The sequence below is a fragment of the Ascaphus truei genome (genome assembly GCF_040206685.1).
Source record: "Ascaphus truei isolate aAscTru1 chromosome 20 unlocalized genomic scaffold, aAscTru1.hap1 SUPER_20_unloc_2, whole genome shotgun sequence".
Classification (NCBI taxonomy): domain Eukaryota; kingdom Metazoa; phylum Chordata; class Amphibia; order Anura; family Ascaphidae; genus Ascaphus; species Ascaphus truei.
The window spans coordinates 195,919-218,649 of NW_027453858.1; the positions used below are offsets into that span (position 1 = coordinate 195,919).

The 22,731-nt window shown below is 49.3% G+C and overlaps 1 pseudogene; it reads right to left on the minus strand.

Annotated features, from left to right (window-relative positions):
- Positions 1-8,952: 8,952 nt before the first annotated feature.
- Positions 8,953-11,597, minus strand: LOC142474710 (cold shock domain-containing protein E1 pseudogene; annotated as a pseudogene).
- Between the last annotated feature and the right edge of the window lie 11,134 nt (positions 11,598-22,731).

A 22,731-nucleotide genomic window follows, 5' to 3' on the forward strand; every position in this document is an offset into this window, starting at 1 on the left:
TTAAATAATCATCATCATCATCATCATCTCTCCTCCAGCACCTCTCATCATCATCATATCTCCCCCAGAACCCCTCACTATCAACCTTTACGATACTCCCCATCTATCTCTCATACCCCCATCTCTCCCCCTCACCCACACAATACCCTCCTCCACATCAAACACACAATACCCCCTCCACATCCCCCCAGCCCATTCCATGTCAGCTGCCCCCCCCCAGTCAGCATCCCATGTCAGCATCCCCCCCCCACAAGTCAGCATCCCCCCATGTCTCTCTTCCCTCAATATAACACTCTCCCCCTCCCCTGAATCACACCCTATCCCCGTCCTCTCAATATGACTCTCCCCCTCCCCTCAATATGACACTCTCCCCCTCCCCTAAATCACACCCTCTCCTCTCAATATGACACTCTCTCCCCCTCCTCTCAATATGACTCTCTCCCCCTCCCCTCAATATGACACTCTCCCCCTCCCCTCAATATGACACTCTCCCCCTCCTCTCAATATGACACTCTCTCCCCCCCCTGCAACTCACATCATACCCTCCCCCCCCTGCAACTCACATCACTCTCTCCCCCCCCCTGCACCTCACATCACTTCCCCCCTGCACCTTACATGTCAGCAGCCCCCCCCTCACATGCCAGCAGCCCCCCCCTCACATGTCAGCAGCCCACCCCCCATCACATGTCAGCAGCCCACCCCCCCTCACATGCCAGCAGCCCACCCCACCTCACATGCCAGCAGCCCACCCCCCTCACATGTCAGCAGCCCACCCCCTCACATGCCAGCAGCCCACCCCCCTCACATGTCAGCAGCCCACCCCCCCTCACATGTCAGCAGCCCACCCCCCTCACATGTCAGCAGCCCACCTCCCCTCACATGTCAGCAGCCCCCCCCCTCACATGTCAGCAGCCCACCCCACCCTCACATGTCAGCAGCCCACCCCACCTCACAGGTCAGCAGCCCACCCCCCCTCACATGTCAGCACCCCCCCCTCACATGTCAGCACCCCCCCCTCACATGTCAGCAGCCCACCCCCCCACATGTCAGCAGCCCACCCCCCCTCACATGTCAGCAGCCCACCCCCCCTCACATGTCAGCAGCCCACCCCCCCTCACATGTCAGCAGCCCACCCCCCCTCACATGTCAGCAGCCCACCCCCCCCTCACATGTCAGCAGCCCACCCCCCTCACATGTCAGCAGCCCACCCCCCCTCACATGTCAGCAGCCCACACCCCCTCACATGTCAGCACCCCCCCCTCACATGTCAGCACCCCCCCCTCACATGTCAGCAGCCCACCCCCCACCTCTGCACCAGCCCATTTTTCACACACCCCCCCGGTACTAAGCCCCGCGCCCGGCATCCTGCTATTGAAAAATAAAATTCTCACGGCTGCCGCATCCTCCTCACGCTGCTGCTGCTGCCCCCGCGCACCGCAAACCCCGGGGGCGGGGAGGGAGGGGGGAGATGAATCGCCGCCATTTTTTTAAAACTTTTTTATTTATTATTTATTTAATTAATTAACTGGCGCCCGTCCGGAGTCATCGCGGGCCGCACAGAGAGGCCAGACGGGCCTGGTGTAAAGGTTGTATAATAATGTTGAAAAGAAACATGGAATAAAATGTAATACGATGTTGTTTAAAAATGGTTTATTGTAAACACAACACAGTACAATGTGAGGTGTGTCCCCCGCCAATGTGTGAGTCGGCGGGCGGGTGCTCAGTACGGGGGGCGGGAGGGTAGTGAGTGGTGGGTGTGAGTCCCGCTAGGTTGTGAGCGGGTATAAGGTGGCGAGTGGCTGGTGAGTGCGGTGTGGCGGTCCCACTACGGTTGGAAGGGGTGTAAGGCAGGGGCGGGTGGGTGTAAGGCAGGGGCGGGTGGGCGAAAGGCAGGGGCAGGTGAAAGGCAGGGGCAGGTGAAAGGCAGGGGCGGGTGAAAGGCAGGGGCAGGAGGGCGGGGGGGATTAAAGGCAGGGGCGGGAGGGCGACGGGGGGTTGAAAGGCAGGGGCGGGAGGGCGGCGGGGGGGGTGAAAGGCAGGGGCGGGGAGTGAAAGGCAGGGGTGGGAGGGCGGCGCAGGGGCGGGAGGGCAGCGGGAGGGGGTGAAAGGCAGGGGCGGGAGGGAGGTGGGGGGGGTGAAAGGCAGGGGCGAGGGTGGGTGAAAGGCAGGGGCGGGAGGGCGGCGGGCGGATGAAAGGCAGGGGCGGGAGGGCGGCGGGCGGGTGAAAGGCAGGGGCGCGAGGGCGGCGGGCGGATGAAAGGCAGGGGCGGGAGGGCGGCGGGCGGGTGAAAGGCAGGGGCGGGAGGGCGGCGGGCGGATGAAAGGCAGGGGCGGGAGGGCGGCGGGCGGGTGAAAGGCAGGGGCGCGAGGGCGGCAGGGGGGTGAAAGGCAGGGGCAGGAGGGCAATGGGGGGTGAAAGGCAGGGGCGGGAGGGCGGCGGGGGGGTGAAAGTCAGGGGCGGGGGGGTGAAAGGCAGGGGCGGGAGGGTGGCGGGCGGATGAAAGGCAGGGGCGGGTGAATGGCAGGGGCGGGAGGGCGGCGGGTGGCTGAAAGGCAGGGGCGCGAGGGCGGCGGGGGGGTGAAAGGCAGGGGCGGGAGGGTGGCAAGGGGGTGAAAGGCAGGGGCGGGAGGGCGGCAGGCAGCGGCGGGGGGGTGAAAGGCAGGGGCGGTAGGGCGGCGGTGGGTGAAAGGCAGGGGCGGGGGGGCGGCGGAGGGTGAAAGGCAGGTGTCATGGTAGAGGGGGTTTGGCCCGGGATTAAAGGGGTTACACCCCATTTGGCCACCCCCTACTCTCACCTGGGAAGCAAGGGGTTAACTGGACTGTGGTCCAGTAATGTGTTTTTACCTTGCTTCAGCATCCTAATGTATATTCCCCTGTTAAAATGTATTGTTTCTGTTCCAGTGTTTGCACCAACACATACACTGGGATTGATGCGGGAGGCTTAAGGGGTTAATGAGCTACAGTTTAGGAAAATACAAATATGTGTGGTGTCTTTTCAGAAATATCTGGGCTTCAACAGGCTTGATTGAAGTTGGGAGTGAAAAGCAGAGATTCATTTTTAAAGGGACGAATCCTGTATGTAAAAATTTTTGTAAAGTGCATTTATGTATCTCCGGTTCTGGAGGTCGCAGAGTTGAAATTTGGCCACTATGTAGAGTCACTGTAGGCATAAAAAAACTGTCAGGTTTCGACCCACTGAGCCCACCAGAATGGAACTTATTAATATGTGAAGATATTAAACTGGGTATAGTATTTTGGATCTGAGATAAGGATGCAGACCCCATCTGCTATGCTAATAGGTCAGGAAGGGCAGCCGGATGGTTTAGCCTAAGCCTTCTGATCAAAGGTTAACCGCCCTGATTGTTTACACTAGGGCCAGGAACAAAGAAGTTGAGTGGTTTGGAAGTGTCATACTTCACACTTAAAGATTCTACTTCAAAGGAGCCTCCTGCTAGCCAGCTAGGCGCCCAGGGTTAAGAGATGAGGCTCAGCCTATGCTCTATGTCTTTTGTGTCTTTGGTGATTTTGAAGATTGCTGTATGAACTGCCAGTCCAGATTTGACTGTTTCATCATTCCATCTTAAGTAAGTGTCATATTTTGTTTGTTATTTGTACTATCTTGTTGTGTTCACCTTTTTCATGGAATAAATTATATTTTATCATATCTAAGCCTCGTTCAGTTCAACCCAGGTATTTTTGGTGTATTATAATAGCCTGTCATAAAGTTACTGTCACAGGCTCTATAATAAAACTGGTGGCAGCGGCGGGATTGAACTGGACCTGTATTACAGAGTACTGCGGGACTCTGTAATATAGTGGGAACTCAAGAGTAATTGTGAGTTCCTGGGACTAAAGATATTGAACACACAGTGTACTGTACAACATATAACACAAGATATGGCACCTCCTCACTGTTCCCCTACTTGTGATAAGCATTGCCTCCAGAACCAAAGTGCCGGCTACCCGTGTGACTGGAGCCGGGCATTGAGACCGGAGGAGGGCATCAAGTCGGCGCGGGGACCAGCAGCCGGCAAGGCTGAGAGAGAGACAGCGATCGGTGAGAATGAAACCCGGCCGGCTGAGCAAAGAACCATCGCTGCAGCCGCCATAACCATCAAACCTCCCGGAGAGCAGGGAATGGACCCAGCTCCGGGACGGCAGAGACTTGGGGAGGGAGCGGGTGGTCTCGGAGACCACGGAAGTCTTGCACCAGGAGAGGTAACGGCCGTTGCGGCGGCCCGTCCATTTTCCCTGAAAGAGCTAGCACTGGTGTGTGCGTTGGGCAAGACGTGGTTCCTGGCGAAGTGGACCCAGTTCATGGCGTTGGTGCCGCACAGACCCGCTTACCCCCTCCCAGAACCCGGCGCTCAAGCAACTCCGCTCTGGACTCAGCAGCCGCTTGCGGGGGGTAGTCCACCGGCGGCAGAGAAGCTCTGGCGTGAGCCCGGCGCTCAAGCAACTCCGCTCTGGACTCAGCAGCCCCTTGCGGGGGGTAGTCCACCATGCGGCGGAGAAGCTCCGGCAGGCGCTGCGGCACTGCCAACAAACGGGCCACAATGTCCGGTGCCCGGACCGTGCGCGGTCGGGCGATGAAGCCCCTCAGGGCCAGCGCTCACGAGCTGCGGAAAAGATGACCCCGTTAGCGGCATCCTCCGATGGCTAACGCCCAGCCGGGGCGACAACCCTTCGCGGGATGTCCCCTGGAGAACCTGGCCGGGCTGCATCGGCAACAGCGGCGGAGAGCGGCGGCCGTCCCTTGGATCCCGGCGGTGAACCGGCGGCGGCGGAGAAGAAGCCGTCATTCCGGCATCCTGCCGGCGGCAATTTTATTTGGGGGGAGGGTTGGGGTGTGCGGGAGGTGGGTGTTTCACATTGTTTGGCAGAGTCTGCGATTCCCAGCGATGACCGAAGCCCCCCAGGGCCAGCGCTCACAAGCTGTGGAAAACATGACCCATTTAGCGGCATCCTCCGATGGCTCCCGCCCAGCCGGAGCGACAACCCTTCGTGGGACGTTCCCTGGAGAACCTGGTCGGGCTGCATCGGCAAGAGCGGCTGCCATCCATCGAATTCCTTAGAACCAGCGGAGCCAGCGGAGGAGAAGCCGCCATTCCGACGATCCCCAGCGATGACCGGAGCCCCACGATCTGCACCGGCGACCCTGCACCAAAGCCGGGTGCTGTTGCGGCAGCTACCCGGGGCTCGCCCGCGGCGGCGGAAGAGCCGCGATTCCGGCAAAGTGCCGGAGCCCTTTCTGAGTGGGGGGAGGGACAGGGATTGCGGGAGGGGGTTATGTTACCTGGTTTGGAGCCGTGTTTCTCCACGAGGACCTGGGACCCTTGTCCTGCACCGTTGTACCTGTACCAACCCCGGGCGCTGCTGCGGCGGCGACCCGTTGCTTCCCGGCCCAGATGATGCCGGCGGCGGCCACTCCAGTCCCCCTGCAATCGGGACCAACGAAGGCGGCGGTCTCTGCGGGGACCAGCGAGGTAAGCCAGACCAAGTCGCAGACTGACCCTGACTTATTTTTTCCTACGACTGTACCCTGTTGTTTCACTATAGGGGTGACCGGGGGGTGGCAGGAGATAGGGGTACCAGGGGAGGGGAAGGAAGGGCAGCTTATAGGGCAGCTAGGCTTCCCCATGACCCTGGCGGAGCAGCAAGGGGACTCTCAGTTAAGAGCCCCACTGTTGCAGCCTTGCTATGAGCTGGAGGTATCAGGGTTTGTAGCAAAGTTAGACCACCCCAGGGTTATCTACCGGCCAGGAGCTAAGGTAGGTGCATCTGCACCAGCAACCCTGAGCTCACCTCCGGTAATGAGGACACAGCTTCAGGGAGAGGGGCTAGCCTCGTTAGCACCCAGCTCTAGGGTATGATTGCCTGGTAGAGGGTTGGGTGGGCCAGTGGGAACCGGGGAGGGAGGGGTCAGCTTTCACCGCATCCCTATCTGCTGTCCCTAATTCTAACCACCCACCCGTAGTCTCTAAGTCAGGGGTAACAGGAACAGGTAAAGGGAACAGTAAGTCAGTCACTGGTCGCGACTAAGTAGTCTGGCTTACCTGTCTGGTCTCCTCAGAGACTGCTGGAACCGTAGGTGCCAAATGCTGGGGGACAGGGGCTGCTTCTTCTGTGATCCCTGATGACAGGCTTTTAGGAATCGCCGCAACAGCAGGCAATTCCGCAGCAACCACACAGATCACAGGCTCCAGGTTATTGCTAAGGCGCACCTCAGCAGTTACCCTGGACAAAAAACCCCACCTCCCTCATGCCATGATTGGCACCCCCATCCAAAATGATCTGGGCACCCTGGAAGGACCGCAGCCCTCTATCAGGCATGGTTCTTTGCACCCCGGTGCCCGGGAGCAAATCTTCTGGCTGCACCAGAATAATAGCAGCACCCAAATCTGCTTGCTGGTCATCAAAGGTAACCCTCCGTGGGTGCCTTCTCAGGACATCAGCAGGCTGCATCTCGACTGATGCACTTGGACATCCTCTACTCACTGCTGCTGGCTCTGAGGTGACAAAAGCAGCATCTGCCTGGGACATCCCTCTTGGTTGTGGCTCCAGGGCTGTGCTCTGTTCCTCTGTGTGGGCCAGCCCAATCTGGGTTACTTGCCCTGCAGCTTGTGAACGTTGCCCCTGATGGGGTTCCCCAGACCGCTCACGGTCCGGGCAATGTGGCCGTATGTGGCCCACCTTGTGGCAATGATAGCACCGTCTCTCAAGCTTGGACTCCCCAGTATAGGACGTGTCACTGCCCACTGTATGTTTGGGAGTCCGCTGAGGTGCAGACTGGTCCCCCCTAGCCGGAATGGCTGCCTCTCTGGGGACTGCTGCGTTACTCACCAAAGCTCTGCTGGTTACATATTCATTTGCTGGCTCTGCTGCTTCCACTGAGGAAAAAAGAGAGATCCAGCGCTCCACGGATTTCAAGATAAATGAATTTATTGTGCCACACGACGTTTCGACCAACAGGTCTTTTTCAAGTGATTAGGCATACTCAAATGAGGATCTACCCAGTATATATACCCTCCAACATTAATCAAACAAGTGAAAACAAGTGAAAACATTTACATAATCACCCCAGCTGCTCCCAATCCGCTTCCCCCGATCAGTGCTACCTTCATGCATAGCCATAACAGTCCATTTCCGGTTCCTGTGTCCATTTCCGGTCTGTGCGTTCCAGTGACGTCACGATCCTCTTCTGCGCATGTGCATGCGTTCCAGCGTCGTCATCGCCTCCCCGTCGACCTGCTGTGACGTTAGTCTCATTGCCTGGATGGATTATCCTTTCCTCGTGATGCTGTGGGGGCTGTAAGCTCGCTCTATGAGCTGTAAGCCTTCCTTCCTTCTGCGTCTCGATGTGGGAGGTACTCCTGCGTCCTGTGTAAAGAAACACCTAGATTTGCCTACAAAAGTGGAGAGAACATCAAGGATATTCTTATCAAAGCAGATAAAAAAAGAGCACTATATGAATACACATTTTTTAAGTAATCCAAAAGCAGGCTGCTATGTGTTTTTTTTTTTTTTTTTTTTTAATTATCGGTAAAACTTTATTCTATTTTCAATTTTTATTTTTTTTGCCATTAAACAGAAAAATTGGAGCCAAGTTTTGTTTTTACAAAGGTAATGCAAGTCTCCAACAAAGAACCCCTAAATCAGAACAGAGGTAAAAAAACAAAAAACCTCTTCCCTCTATTCAGAGAAAATAGCTCCTGATCTTTCTGGTTTAAAATACTTTGACCAAATTTGTTTTCTTGCTTGATAATTGATGGTGGAGAGAAAAAAAAAACAAACAAAAAAAACGCGGAGAGTGAATGAAATAGGTAAAGAAAAACAAAACATAGATACCAACTTTCTATATTCACCTTGATGCAAATATCAATATAGCTGTCAAAAGCCTAAAGAATTTCTTAATATGACACGTGTGTATGTGTGTGTGTATGTGTGTATGTGTGTATGTGTGTGTGTGTGTGTGTGTGTGTGTGTGTGTGTATGTGTGTGTGTATGTGTGTATGTGTGTATGTGTGTGTGTGTGTGTGTGTGTGGTGTGTGTGTGGGGTGTGTGTGGGGGGAGTGTGTGTGGGGTGTGTGTGTGTGTGGGGTGTGTGTGTGTGTGTGTGTGTGTGTGTGTGTGTGTGTGTGTGTGTGTGTGTGTGTGTGTGTGTGTGTGTGTGTGTGTGTGTGTGTGTGTGTGTGTGTGTGTGTGTGGTGTGTGTGTGTGTGTTTATGTGTATGTGTGTGTATGTGTATGTGTATGTGTGTGGGGTGTGTATGTGTGTGGGGTGTGTATGTGTGTATATGCGTCTGTGTATGTATTATATTTTTTTTTATTTTTTTTTTCCAGGCACATTTTTCTTCCTTTTGAATCCATAAAAGTTTAGACGCTGCAATGTCACAAAGCAGCAAAAAAAACCTGTGCATTTAATATATATTTAAATTAATCACACTGATGGCACGACACCCTTGTGGAATACTGCACTCCCAGAAATCTTCACAAACCACTAATTAAAAGAAAAAAGTTACAAAGTCACAGAACATGCTTTCAATTCTAACAGCTTTTGTTCATGACATTTGAAATGAATAACATTTTATTTTAATCTGAACAAAAAAAAAAATATAAGGGAACATTTGGCTGTCGTCAGATTAGCGATATGGGCTTCAAAGCATCTACAGGTTGGAGAGATAACTGTATAGAATATACTCCACCTTCACTATGTGGTCCTCCGATAGAAAAAGCAGAGTTCAAATCATGAACAAAAAGGAAGATGCTACATTAACTTTAAGGCAAAGTAAAAACAAAATCAGCAATAATGGAGGTAGAATATATGCTAAACAATATCAAGTGCAGAATTTCATAGGGTTAAATCAGAAGATTACCAATGTTGACTTGAATAGGCAAAAGGAAAAGTCTGTTGCAGTCAATGCACCATTCAAAACAAAGCTTCTTAAAAAAAAAAAAAAAAAAAAAAAAGAAAGAAAAAAAAAATCGTACTAAGGCTTCCACTTAACTTCTCACTTGCAAATGTGCATAATTTAAAATGTTTGCTTCTTGTAATTTTCCTGGCTTGAACATAAGATGGAAGGTGTTAAAATGTGTCTAATCATACAGAATAAGGATTTCTGAGTTTCTGGGCTGCAAAGAGATGTTGTTGCTCTTCAAAACAACCATTCGTTTGATCGTAGTTGATTAGGTAATGTGCTTCTGCAGATGGAACTTAGTCGACGACGCCTGCTTGACGGATCTTTCTCTCTATGCCAAATCCCTTTGTGTTATCTGGACCTCTGGGCTGACGTAAGACCATGAGACGGGGAGCGCTGGCATCATCCAGGGTAATACTCTTTAAACGACTTACTAATCTGTCAGGGCGAGGGGCTGCTACCAGTTCGGGGCCTTTGCTTAGAAGGGTTACATTACAGGCACTGCACTTCCCAGTTCGCTGATTCAAAATTACCGAGAACTCCACCTCATCCCCAGACTGCAGCTCAACGCCATCCTGTATCTCCTTCACGTGGAAGAAAAGCTTCTTGCTGTCACCCACTTCGTAGTTAATGAAGCCAAACTGATCTTTCACACACTCCACAGTACCCCTGCGGAGAGGCTCAATATTACAGGCCATTGTCTGCCCATTCTGACCCAGAACACAGAGTTGGAACTTCACGGTTTCTCCTTTCTGCAGACAATCTGCTTTATTGGCCATTCCCACAATGCCAAAAGGGATCAGGCGTCCTTTCATGTTGGCTTCTTTATTTGTTTCTGTAATGGGATCATCTTCTGTTTCATCAGCTTCCTCTGGAGTTTCTTCAGCAATCTTCTGCTCATCTGAAACCTCTTCTAGAAGCTCAATCATGCCTTGGTATTCAGTCTGGGTAGGATCCACGCTTCGCAGTGGTCTGGTAACTCTGCCCCAATACACCATTGGATCCACTTCATCATTTGAGCCATTAACCTGATGGACCTTGGTGACTCTCTCAGCGCTGACTTTGTTCCCTTTGCCCTTTGACAAGCTGTACTCCACCATGTCCCCCAGGTCCAGTTTATCCACATCGCCAGAATACTCGCTGTAATGAAAGAAGATTTCTTTATCGTGGTTTGCGGTTTCAATGAATCCAAAATTATCTTTTAGGGTGGCCACATAGCCAAAAAACCTCTTGGCATTTGAGTTACGGCCAAGAACCTTCATTGAAACTGCGTTCTGCTGACCGGTCCTTTTGGCTTCACAAATGCTGAACTCAACCTTATCACCAGTCTGGGGGGCAGATCCTTCCAGGTCCTTGAGGTTATAGGATACGGTTAACCTGATGCCACAATCTTCATAAGAGATGGTTCCTTCCTCCTCCTCCTTTTCCTTGCCTTTGTTGGGGCTACTAGATTTAGCGCTGGCTTCTTTTTCTACAATGCCCACAAAACGATGATCTGACTGGGTGTGAAAGGAGACTGTGCCTTTGGGGAGCTTTTTAATTCGTATGGCATGATTTCTCTGGGCAGACAGCATGTCCATTTCTCTGGACTCATCTGTGAAGTCAAACGTATCTGGAAGCACTTCAATGTTGGTTGCACGTTCTAGTTTGTCCCGTCGATCCGTCGATATGTTGAATCTCACGTGATCTCCTTCCAGAAGGGTCACCTTGGATTTAGTATCTTTGTCACCGAAGGGGAGTTCTTTAGGAATCACAAAGTCAACTTTGATACGTCCAGGTAAAGGGTCATTCTGATTTTTGTTGGGTACTTTAGGGATAACTTTGGTAACAGTGCCATCAAAATGTTCAATGCTGATATCTTCAAAAATAACAGTTCCTTGAGGCAGCAGTCTTACATCTGTGGCCACCTCTTTGCCGTTGCGATCCTTGATTGTAAACTCAACATCGTCACCAGGCTGTAAGGCTTCGAGGTCACCTTTAAATTCGCTGTAGTGAAAGAATATCTCCTTGACAACATCTCCTCTTTCGATGAACCCAAAGGCTTCCTTCATGGCGCAAACCACTCCCTGACAGCGCATTTGTTTCCTCTTCATCAGCAGCATAATGTTACGAGCGCTTACTGCACCAGTACTTAGTTTTTCTAAGTTGCCAATAGGATCTCCATGTTTATTAGTTTCAATTATAAAATTTATTTTATCTCCAGTTTCCAGATGAACATTTCCATCCACATCTTCAGGGGTGTAGGTCAGATAGAACACCTCCCAGTTGCGTTCGTAGCACACACTCCCTGAGGGACTCTGACCGGGGGCAGCTGGAGACTTGCTTTCTAAGTTGTGAGGCACAGCGCACACAACCTGTCCATTGATTCTTTCTTCTGGCAAAATTTCCGTTTTTATCTTTACCAGTTTAACAGCAATTGGTTTGCCAGTTCGTCTGTCGGATGACACTTCAAACTCAACATCATCTCCCACTTTAAGCTCTTGGAGGTTTCCATTGTACTGTGAACAGTGGAAGAAGAGTCTAGCTTGACGCTCTGAACATTGAATAAATCCATAAGATGTCAGCAGTTTTTCAATAACGCCCGTTTCACGCAGTGCTGAAGTACCATTGGGGTACCCATTGTGTCCATTGTTGTGGAGAAGGTTTGGATCAAAGCTCATCAAATGACAAAGTCCAGAAAAAAGAATACAAAAAACGTAAAATATACAAATCCTAAAAATTGCTCCAGATGCTATCCAAAAAAGTCTTTGCAGCCCGAATGAAGGGAACACCACTTCCTTGAAGATATCTTGGGATATTCAGGTATTGCACTTTCAGTAGTATTTACCGATTCTTTCGGTCAACGTACGCTTCGGAAGGTTGTCGGTTGCTAGTATTAAAAAGAGAGATAGCGAGAGAAAGTGATCTATTGAACGGAGAAAGACGACTCCCGCTGCACCAGGCGTTATGCAAAGTGCAGCGCTGAGAATAAAACAGACTAATTAGCAGCGTTGGGATGTGCTCTTGTGAAGCTGTTGAGTAGGCACAAACTTCTTGTTTCAGATCAAGTGTTGTGTCTTCAGCGCAAATTCTCTTCTTTGGTCTTGTTGGTTACAATTGTGGCGGTGGTTCCTTGACTGATCTGAACTTGAAGCAGCAGTTTCAGGTGGTAGTTTCTGTTCTGTTACACTTCATACCCAACAGCTCACAGCACTATCACCAGCGCCGCCATAAGCAGCACGGCACATTACGTAGCGGCTGCTATGTGTTTTAATAGTTCGGTATGTAACAGTTTAATGACAGGTGATGTATTTTGTCATCCGAGAAGTGGTGCAAAATTTAAAATTAATAAACGTATCACCTGCACTACCTCACAAGTCATTTATATTATCAAATGTCCTTGTGGACTTTTATATGTGGGTAAGACAAAAAGGAGTCTAAAAACCAGATTTATTGAGCATAAAAGCAGGATCAATAATAAATCGGAGAATACGGTTTTTATTGACCACTGTACAGACCACAAACACCCAGTCTCATCCCTTCATGTAATGGGGATAGAACTAATAAAAAGAAAGTCCACAGGATTTGATGTTGATACGCTTTTATTACAACGAGAAACATACTGGACATACACATTGGATACAGTTTATCCTAAAGGGTTAAATGACTACATATCTTACAACTGTTTTCTTGATAGGAGATAAAACTGTTTCTTACATGACATGGCTGCTGTTGGTGAAAAGCCTTTAAAGTGAGTAAGGGCCAAATAGATTGATAAGCATTCCAAAAACTTTTATTAAATGTTGATTTTGCACATTCTAAATTGTACACTGGAACACACTATATACAGCAACCTCTGATCACATCATGGCTCATTCATGCACAGTAAAGGACTTTTATTGCAGGAAGAGAGAGAAAGAAGGAAAGCCCATTTTTAAAAGGATGCGTGGAGAGAAGGTAGAGCACTGCTGAAAAAAGTAGGGCTGGAGGCTGAGTAGTGAAAATTAAAAATGCTTTAATAGAGATGCATGGTAGCAAAAGCTACATAAAAAGGGTCCTCTAATGCATTTCGCGCTAAATAGCGCTTTATCAACTCTTTGATAAAGCGCTATTTAGCGCGAAATGCATTAGAGGACCCTTTTTATGTAGCTTTTGCTACCATGCATCTCTATTAAAGCATTTTTAATTTTCACTACTCAGCCTCCAGCCCTACTTTTTTCACCAGTGCTCTACCTTCTCTCCACGCATATTTGATCTACACAACGGACGGATGCACACGTATATGGAGCATAAGGGGTCTATCATGTGAGTCATTTATCTGTATTTCTTACATTGTGACTGTGACTATAGGGTATTTGCATGGCTCCAGCCTTTGGTTCAGGACACCATCCCTCTCTATAGTGAATGCACTGGGAGTCCTTTTATATAGGGGCTGTTTTGTGATTTCATTTTGAGGGTGGTTATATGCTTTCTGTCCATATCAGGCTTTATTTGGTGAGCTACATACCCTGTCACATATATACATTTTTTCATTGATTTGACTCAACCCTTGACTCCTGGGCTATATTGCCTTCATTTCACTATTCTGGGAATTAGAAGCACCATACAGAGATTCATTTCTCATCCTTTGCTGCATTTTTAAAAGGACCCAAGAAGCACTACAAGATTCCAGTGATGACACAGGACGCAGGAGCACCTCCCACATCGAGACGCAGAAGGAAGGAAGGCTTACAGCTCATAGAGCGAGCATACAGCCCCCACAGCATCACGAGGAAAGGATAATCCATCCAGGCAATGAGACTAACGTCACAGCAGGTCGACGGGGAGGCGATGACGACGCTGGAACGCATGCACATGCGCAGAAGAGGATCGTGACGTCACTGGAACGCACAGACCGGAAATGGACACAGGAACCGGAAATGGACTGTTATGGCTATGCATGAAGGTAGCACTGATCGGGGGAAGCGGATTGGGAGCAGCTGGGGTGATTATGTAAATGTTTTCACTTGTTTTCACTTGTTTGATTAATGTTGGAGGGTATATATACTGGGTAGATCCTCATTTGAGTATGCCTAATCACTTGAAAAAGACCTGTTGGTCGAAACGTCGTGTGGCACAATAAATTCATTTATCTTGAAATCTGTGGAGCGCTGGATCTCTCTTTTTTCCTCAGTGTACATTGGAATTTGCCTGGCAGGTACTTCCTTGAGCCAGCAGCACCGGTAAACTGTATGTATTTATTATATTGTGGTGTGCAGCCAAAACCCCCTTTACATTGTACTCTGCTGCTTCCACAGCAGTTACTCTGGGAACGTTCTGTTCCCCGCTGACAAGGTGGGAGTGAGGGGTCCTTCCAAGCGCTGTCGACAGGAGCTGTACCCGCTGTTCATAGCTAACCCCTTCTCCCCAGGCGGTGAGGAGTGCAATGAGTCCAGAGGTAGCAAGTCCGGTCGCCGCAGCGACAAACCCATCTGCACCCCCTGGCACCACGCCACCCTCTTCCAGGTGGTCACTGACACCCTCCCCCTGTCCTTGCAGCCCCGGACCTTGAGGGACCTCCTGCACTCCGGGCTGAGTACTGTCTGCTGCCACAGCAGCTGGTGGGGCCATTCTGCCCTCATATTCTTCTAAGTCCTCCTCCAGCTGACTCTTGGACCGACCATCTGTTGTGAAACGTACCCCACACATCTCCACTATCTGCGCCCGGTTCCAGGTACAAAACCTACCTGAGCGTGGACTCATGGTGCCACTGGGGTATGGGTCCAGAGACCAGTGAATTATCTTGTGCTCTTTGGAAGTGTGTGTAAGTTGCCACTTGTCTGGGAGCTTGCAATCTACAAGGTCCTCAATATATTACAGAGCCCCGCAGGGAACTGCAATATAGGCTCAATCAGTATCCCACACGCTGCCACCAGTTTTAAATGCCTGTCACGATGGACGCACTTATTAACAAATTTATATTTTGTGGATCCCAATTGAGCAGAACAAGTTGAGCAAAATAAACTCAGATTTATTCCCTTGATAGGCAAATGCACGACAACTTCAGAATACACTTAATAATTACACTTACTGGTATAGGAACGGGATAATGTCCAGAAAGGTGCAAAGCACCAGAAGATTGTCTTTTAAAATGTAGTCCTTTTGCGAGGGCATAACTCTTTGATAAAGCGCTATTTAGCGCGAAATGCATTAGAGGACCCTTTTTATGTAGCTTTTGCTACCATGCATCTCTATTAAAGCATTTTTAATTTTCACTACTCAGCCTCCAGCCCTACTTTTTTCACCAGTGCTCTACCTTCTCTCCACGCATATTTGATCTACACAACGGACGGATGCACGCGTATATGGAGCATAAGGGGTCTATCATGTGAGTCATTTATCTGTATTTCTTACATTGTGACTGTGACTATAGGGTATTTGCATGGCTCCAGCCTTTGGTTCAGGACACCATCCCTCTCTATAGTGAATGCACTGGGAGTCCTTTTATATAGGGGCTGTTTTGTGATTTCATTTTGAGGGTGGTTATATGCTTTCTGTCCATATCAGGCTTTATTTGGTGAGCTACATACCCTGTCACATATATACATTTTTTCATTGATTTGACTCAACCCTTGACTCCTGGGCTATATTGCCTTCATTTCACTATTCTGGGAATTAGAAGCACCATACAGAGATTCATTTCTCATCCTTTGCTGCATTTTTAAAAGGACCCAAGAAGCACTACAAGATTCCAGTGATGACACAGGACGCAGGAGCACCTCCCACATCGAGACGCAGAAGGAAGGAAGGCTTACAGCTCATAGAGCTAGCATACAGCCCCCACAGCATCACGAGGAAAGGATAATCCATCCAGGCAATGAGACTGACGTCACAGCAGGTCGACGGGGAGGCGATGACGACGCTGGAACGCATGCACATGCGCAGAAGAGGATCGTGACGTCACTGGAACGCACAGACCGGAAATGGACACAGGAACCGGAAATGGACTGTTATGGCTATGCATGAAGGTAGCACTGATCGGGGGAAGCGGATTGGGAGCAGCTGGGGTGATTATGTAAATGTTTTCACTTGTTTTCACTTGTTTGATTAATGTTGGAGGGTATATATACTGGGTAGATCCTCATTTGAGTATGCCTAATCACTTGAAAAAGACCTGTTGGTCGAAACGTCGTGTGGCACAATAAATTCATTTATCTTGAAATCTGTGGAGCGCTGGATCTCTCTTTTTTCCTCAGTGTACATTGGAATTTGCCTGGCAGGTACTTCCTTGAGCCAGCAGCACCGGTAAACTGTATGTATTTATTATATTGTGGTGTGCAGCCAAAACCCCCTTTACATTGTACTCTGCTGCTTCCACAGCAGTTACTCTGGGAACGTTCTGTTCCCCGCTGACAAGGTGGGAGTGAGGGGTCCTTCCAAGCGCTGTCGACAGGAGCTGTACCCGCTGTTCATAGCTAACCCCTTCTCCCCAGGTGGTGAGGAGTGCAATGAGTCCAGAGGTAGCAAGTCCGGTCGCCGCAGCGACAAACCCATCTGCACCCCCTGGCACCACGCCACCCTCTTCCAGGTGGTCACTGACACCCTCCCCCTGTCCTTGCAGCCCCGGACCTTGAGGGACCTCCTGCACTCCGGGCTGAGTACTGTCTGCTGCCACAGCAGCTGGTGGGGCCATTCTGCCCTCATATTCTTCTAAGTCCTCCTCCAGCTGACTCTTGGACCGACCATCTGTTGTGAAACGTACCCCACACATCTCCACTATCTGCGCCCGGTTCCAGGTACAAAACCTACCTGAGCGTGGACTCATGGTGCCACTGGGGTATGGGTCCAGAGACCAGTGAATTATCTTGTGCTCTTTGGAAGTGTGTGTAAGTTGCCACTTGTCTGGGAGCTTGCAATCTACAAGGTCCTCAATATATTACAGAGCCCCGCAGGGAACTGCAATATAGGCTCAATCAGTATCCCACACGCTGCCACCAGTTTTAAATGCCTGTCACGATGGACGCACTTATTAACAAATTTATATTTTGTGGATCCCAATTGAGCAGAACAAGTTGAGCAAAATAAACTCAGATTTATTCCCTTGATAGGCAAATGCACGACAACTTCAGAATACACTTAATAATTACACTTACTGGTATAGGAACGGGATAATGTCCAGAAAGGTGCAAAGCACCAGAAGATTGTCTTTTAAAATGTAGTCCTTTTGCGAGGGCATAACTCTTTGATAAAGCGCTATTTAGCGCGAAATGCATTAGAGGACCCTTTTTATGTAGCTTTTGCTACCATGCATCTCTATTAAAGCATTTTTAATTTTCACTACTCAGCCTCCAGCCCTACTTTTTTCACCAGTGCTCTACCTTCTCTCCACGCATATTTGATCTACACAACGGACGGATGCACACGTATATGGAGCATAAGGGGTCTATCATGTGAGTCATTTATCTGTATTTCTTACATTGTGACTGTGACTATAGGGTATTTGCATGGCTCCAGCCTTTGGTTCAGGACACCATCCCTCTCTATAGTGAATGCACTGGGAGTCCTTTTATATAGGGGCTGTTTTGTGATTTCATTTTGAGGGTGGTTATATGCTTTCTGTCCATATCAGGCTTTATTTGGTGAGCTACATACCCTGTCACATATATACATTTTTTCATTGATTTGACTCAACCCTTGACTCCTGGGCTATATTGCCTTCATTTCACTATTCTGGGAATTAGAAGCACCATACAGAGATTCATTTCTCATCCTTTGCTGCATTTTTAAAAGGACCCAAGAAGCACTACAAGATTCCAGTGATGACACAGGACGCAGGAGCACCTCCCACATCGAGACGCAGAAGGAAGGAAGGCTTACAGCTCATAGAGCGAGCATACAGCCCCCACAGCATCACGAGGAAAGGATAATCCATCCAGGCAATGAGACTAACGTCACAGCAGGTCGACGGGGAGGCGATGACGACGCTGGAACGCATGCACATGCGCAGAAGAGGATCGTGACGTCACTGGAACGCACAGACCGGAAATGGACACAGGAACCGGAAATGGACTGTTATGGCTATGCATGAAGGTAGCACTGATCGGGGGAAGCGGATTGGGAGCAGCTGGGGTGATTATGTAAATGTTTTCACTTGTTTTCACTTGTTTGATTAATGTTGGAGGGTATATATACTGGGTAGATCCTCATTTGAGTATGCCTAATCACTTGAAAAAGACCTGTTGGTCGAAACGTCGTGTGGCACAATAAATTCATTTATCTTGAAATCTGTGGAGCGCTGGATCTCTCTTTTTTCCTCAGTGTACATTGGAATTTGCCTGGCAGGTACTTCCTTGAGCCAGCAGCACCGGTAAACTGTATGTATTTATTATATTGTGGTGTGCAGCCAAAACCCCCTTTACATTGTACTCTGCTGCTTCCACAGCAGTTACTCTGGGAACGTTCTGTTCCCCGCTGACAAGGTGGGAGTGAGGGGTCCTTCCAAGCGCTGTCGACAGGAGCTGTACCCGCTGTTCATAGCTAACCCCTTCTCCCCAGGCGGTGAGGAGTGCAATGAGTCCAGAGGTAGCAAGTCCGGTCGCCGCAGCGACAAACCCATCTGCACCCCCTGGCACCACGCCACCCTCTTCCAGGTGGTCACTGACACCCTCCCCCTGTCCTTGCAGCCCCGGACCTTGAGGGACCTCCTGCACTCCGGGCTGAGTACTGTCTGCTGCCACAGCAGCTGGTGGGGCCATTCTGCCCTCATATTCTTCTAAGTCCTCCTCCAGCTGACTCTTGGACCGACCATCTGTTGTGAAACGTACCCCACACATCTCCACTATCTGCGCCCGGTTCCAGGTACAAAACCTACCTGAGCGTGGACTCATGGTGCCACTGGGGTATGGGTCCAGAGACCAGTGAATTATCTTGTGCTCTTTGGAAGTGTGTGTAAGTTGCCACTTGTCTGGGAGCTTGCAATCTACAAGGTCCTCAATATATTACAGAGCCCCGCAGGGAACTGCAATATAGGCTCAATCAGTATCCCACACGCTGCCACCAGTTTTAAATGCCTGTCACGATGGACGCACTTATTAACAAATTTATATTTTGTGGATCCCAATTGAGCAGAACAAGTTGAGCAAAATAAACTCAGATTTATTCCCTTGATAGGCAAATGCACGACAACTTCAGAATACACTTAATAATTACACTTACTGGTATAGGAACGGGATAATGTCCAGAAAGGTGCAAAGCACCAGAAGATTGTCTTTTAAAATGTAGTCCTTTTGCGAGGGCATAACTCTTTGATAAAGCGCTATTTAGCGCGAAATGCATTAGAGGACCCTTTTTATGTAGCTTTTGCTACCATGCATCTCTATTAAAGCATTTTTAATTTTCACTACTCAGCCTCCAGCCCTACTTTTTTCACCAGTGCTCTACCTTCTCTCCACGCATATTTGATCTACACAACGGACGGATGCACGCGTATATGGAGCATAAGGGGTCTATCATGTGAGTCATTTATCTGTATTTCTTACATTGTGACTGTGACTATAGGGTATTTGCATGGCTCCAGCCTTTGGTTCAGGACACCATCCCTCTCTATAGTGAATGCACTGGGAGTCCTTTTATATAGGGGCTGTTTTGTGATTTCATTTTGAGGGTGGTTATATGCTTTCTGTCCATATCAGGCTTTATTTGGTGAGCTACATACCCTGTCACATATATACATTTTTTCATTGATTTGACTCAACCCTTGACTCCTGGGCTATATTGCCTTCATTTCACTATTCTGGGAATTAGAAGCACCATACAGAGATTCATTTCTCATCCTTTGCTGCATTTTTAAAAGGACCCAAGAAGCACTACAAGATTCCAGTGATGACACAGGACGCAGGAGCACCTCCCACATCGAGACGCAGAAGGAAGGAAGGCTTACAGCTCATAGAGCTAGCATACAGCCCCCACAGCATCACGAGGAAAGGATAATCCATCCAGGCAATGAGACTGACGTCACAGCAGGTCGACGGGGAGGCGATGACGACGCTGGAACGCATGCACATGCGCAGAAGAGGATCGTGACGTCACTGGAACGCACAGACCGGAAATGGACACAGGAACCGGAAATGGACTGTTATGGCTATGCATGAAGGTAGCACTGATCGGGGGAAGCGGATTGGGAGCAGCTGGGGTGATTATGTAAATGTTTTCACTTGTTTTCACTTGTTTGATTAATGTTGGAGGGTATATATACTGGGTAGATCCTCATTTGAGTATGCCTAATCACTTGAAAAAGACCTGTTGGTCGAAACGTCGTGTGGCACAATAAATTCATTTATCTTGAAATCTGTGGAGCGCTGGATCTCTCTTTTTTCCTCAGTGTACATTGGAATTTGCCTGGCAGGTACTTCCTTGAGCCAGCAGCACCGGTAAACTGTATGTATTTATTATATTGTGGTGTGCAGCCAAAACCCCCTTTACATTGTACTCTGCTGCTTCCACAGCAGTTACTCTGGGAACGTTCTGTTCCCCGCTGACAATGTGGGAGTGAGGGGTCCTTCCAAGCGCTGTCGACAGGAGCTGTACCCGCTGTTCATAGCTAACCCCTTCTCCCCAGGCGGTGAGGAGTGCAATGAGTCCAGAGGTAGCAAGTCCGGTCGCCGCAGCGACAAACCCATCTGCACCCCCTGGCACCACGCCACCCTCTTCCAGGTGGTCACTGACACCCTCCCCCTGTCCTTGCAGCCCCGGACCTTGAGGGACCTCCTGCACTCCGGGCTGAGTACTGTCTGCTGCCACAGCAGCTGGTGGGGCCATTCTGCCCTCATATTCTTCTAAGTCCTCCTCCAGCTGACTCTTGGACCGACCATCTGTTGTGAAACGTACCCCACAAATCTCCACTATCTGCGCCCGGTTCCAGGTACAAAATCTACCTGAGCGTGGACTCATGGTGCCACTGGGGTATGGGTCCAGAGACCAGTGAATTATCTTGTGCTCTTTGGAAGTGTGTGTAAGTTGCCACTTGTCTGGGAGCTTGCAATCTACAAGGTCCTCAATATATTACAGAGCCCCGCAGGGAACTGCAATATAGGCTCAATCAGTATCCCACACGCTGCCACCAGTTTTAAATGCCTGTCACGATGGACGCACTTATTAACAAATTTATATTTTGTGGATCCCAATTGAGCAGAACAAGTTGAGCAAAATAAACTCAGATTTATTCCCTTGATAGGCAAATGCACGACAACTTCAGAATACACTTAATAATTACACTTACTGGTATAGGAACGGGATAATGTCCAGAAAGGTGCAAAGCACCAGAAGATTGTCTTTTAAAATGTAGTCCTTTTGCGAGGGCATAAATTGCCAGCCCAATCCTTCTGTGAATGTGCAAAGTCTTTTCTGGTCCCTTGGGGTTAATCAGATAACCCCCAGCAATCACAGTGTCCTAACGCAGAGTTTTGTCCTTGGTTCCGATGTAATAAGACTCTTTGTGTTCCAGGAATGTGCTGCTGCTCTTCTCCGCTATTAGAAGCGTGTTGGAAATCCGCTCACATGGTATAATGAACAACGAAGGACAATGGGGATAGCCTGGGTGGCATGTATATAGGGTTTGAAAGTCTGTCTCCAACATACCCACCCAATCCCACTCGTGGGAATTTTTTAATTTCCCAATCCCCTACTTGCCCACTGTTTGGAGAGTGGGCACTCTAGGGATTTCCTGTTCACACAGAGTCTGTGCGACAACGCCACCTTGGCTACTTAGCATAGGTGCACTCCCCTCTTTACCTGGCCCCTCTCAGGCTGGAAGGGGGAACTCAGGATGTGAGCTAGCACAAATGGTCAACAGGATTTCCTATTTAGCACCCATTTGGCCAATTCACACCCACCTGAGTCTGGGTCTTTGATATGCAACTTTCAGAGAGACTTACAGGCATGGGCCCAGCATGTTACCTTTGAAGCTTGCATAGGCAAGTGACCCAGCTCATAGGTGTCAAAATATTTGGTTCTTGTGCATTACAAAGGCAGGCAGAAAAAATAGCATCCTGCCTTTTAAAACTGCAACAGAAAGGCACTTTATCAAAAATATATGTTTCGCTTATGACAAAGTTATATTTTTAATATGTGTGTGCTTGTGGGGTTACACTGAGGCTGCACACCAACAATCAGGGTGCTGCCTCACTCCGTTCCTGACTTAGCAGTCTTAATGGAACAGCTCCTGTGATTCAGCACTGCAGGTCGAGACTCGTCTGCAAAATAGGAGACAACAATGCATAGAAGGGAAAAATAAGACATGTACAGGGCATGAAAAATTAACCCCTTCATCCCCAATACGAAATAGGGGTAACCAGCTGAGCACACTGCCTTTATTAATGCGCTGATTACGCCCATTTTCTTCACAGTCATCCAGTAATGTCCTTTATGGTTCTGGTATCTCTCCATGGGCAGATGCAGTAATTCACTTAGCTGGGCTGAAAACGGAGAGATACCGGTTCGTGACAGAGCTTGGGAGCGGCTTCAGGACTGGGACAATGGTGAGTGGGGAAGGGCTGTAACTCAGGTCCGGGAACTGGTTCTCGGCGGTGCAGAGCCATTTTTTGGTTTGAGATGCTGCAGCGCCTATCTTGCAGGGGGTATGAGGCTTGTCAGGTGAACCGTTGCTGGGTCTCAACCCAGTCAGCATGATTCCTAATTGTAACGATGAGCGGAACATGCCCCCTGTGACGTGTTCCTTCCTTACCTGTTTAATTCTGATCGCCGCCCTCTAGCTGCGGGTCAAGATCCTGTGTCTTTAAGGATTCTGACGCAAACAATGCCATCTTGCTTCCTGGCAAATCCTGCCCTCTTCCTCC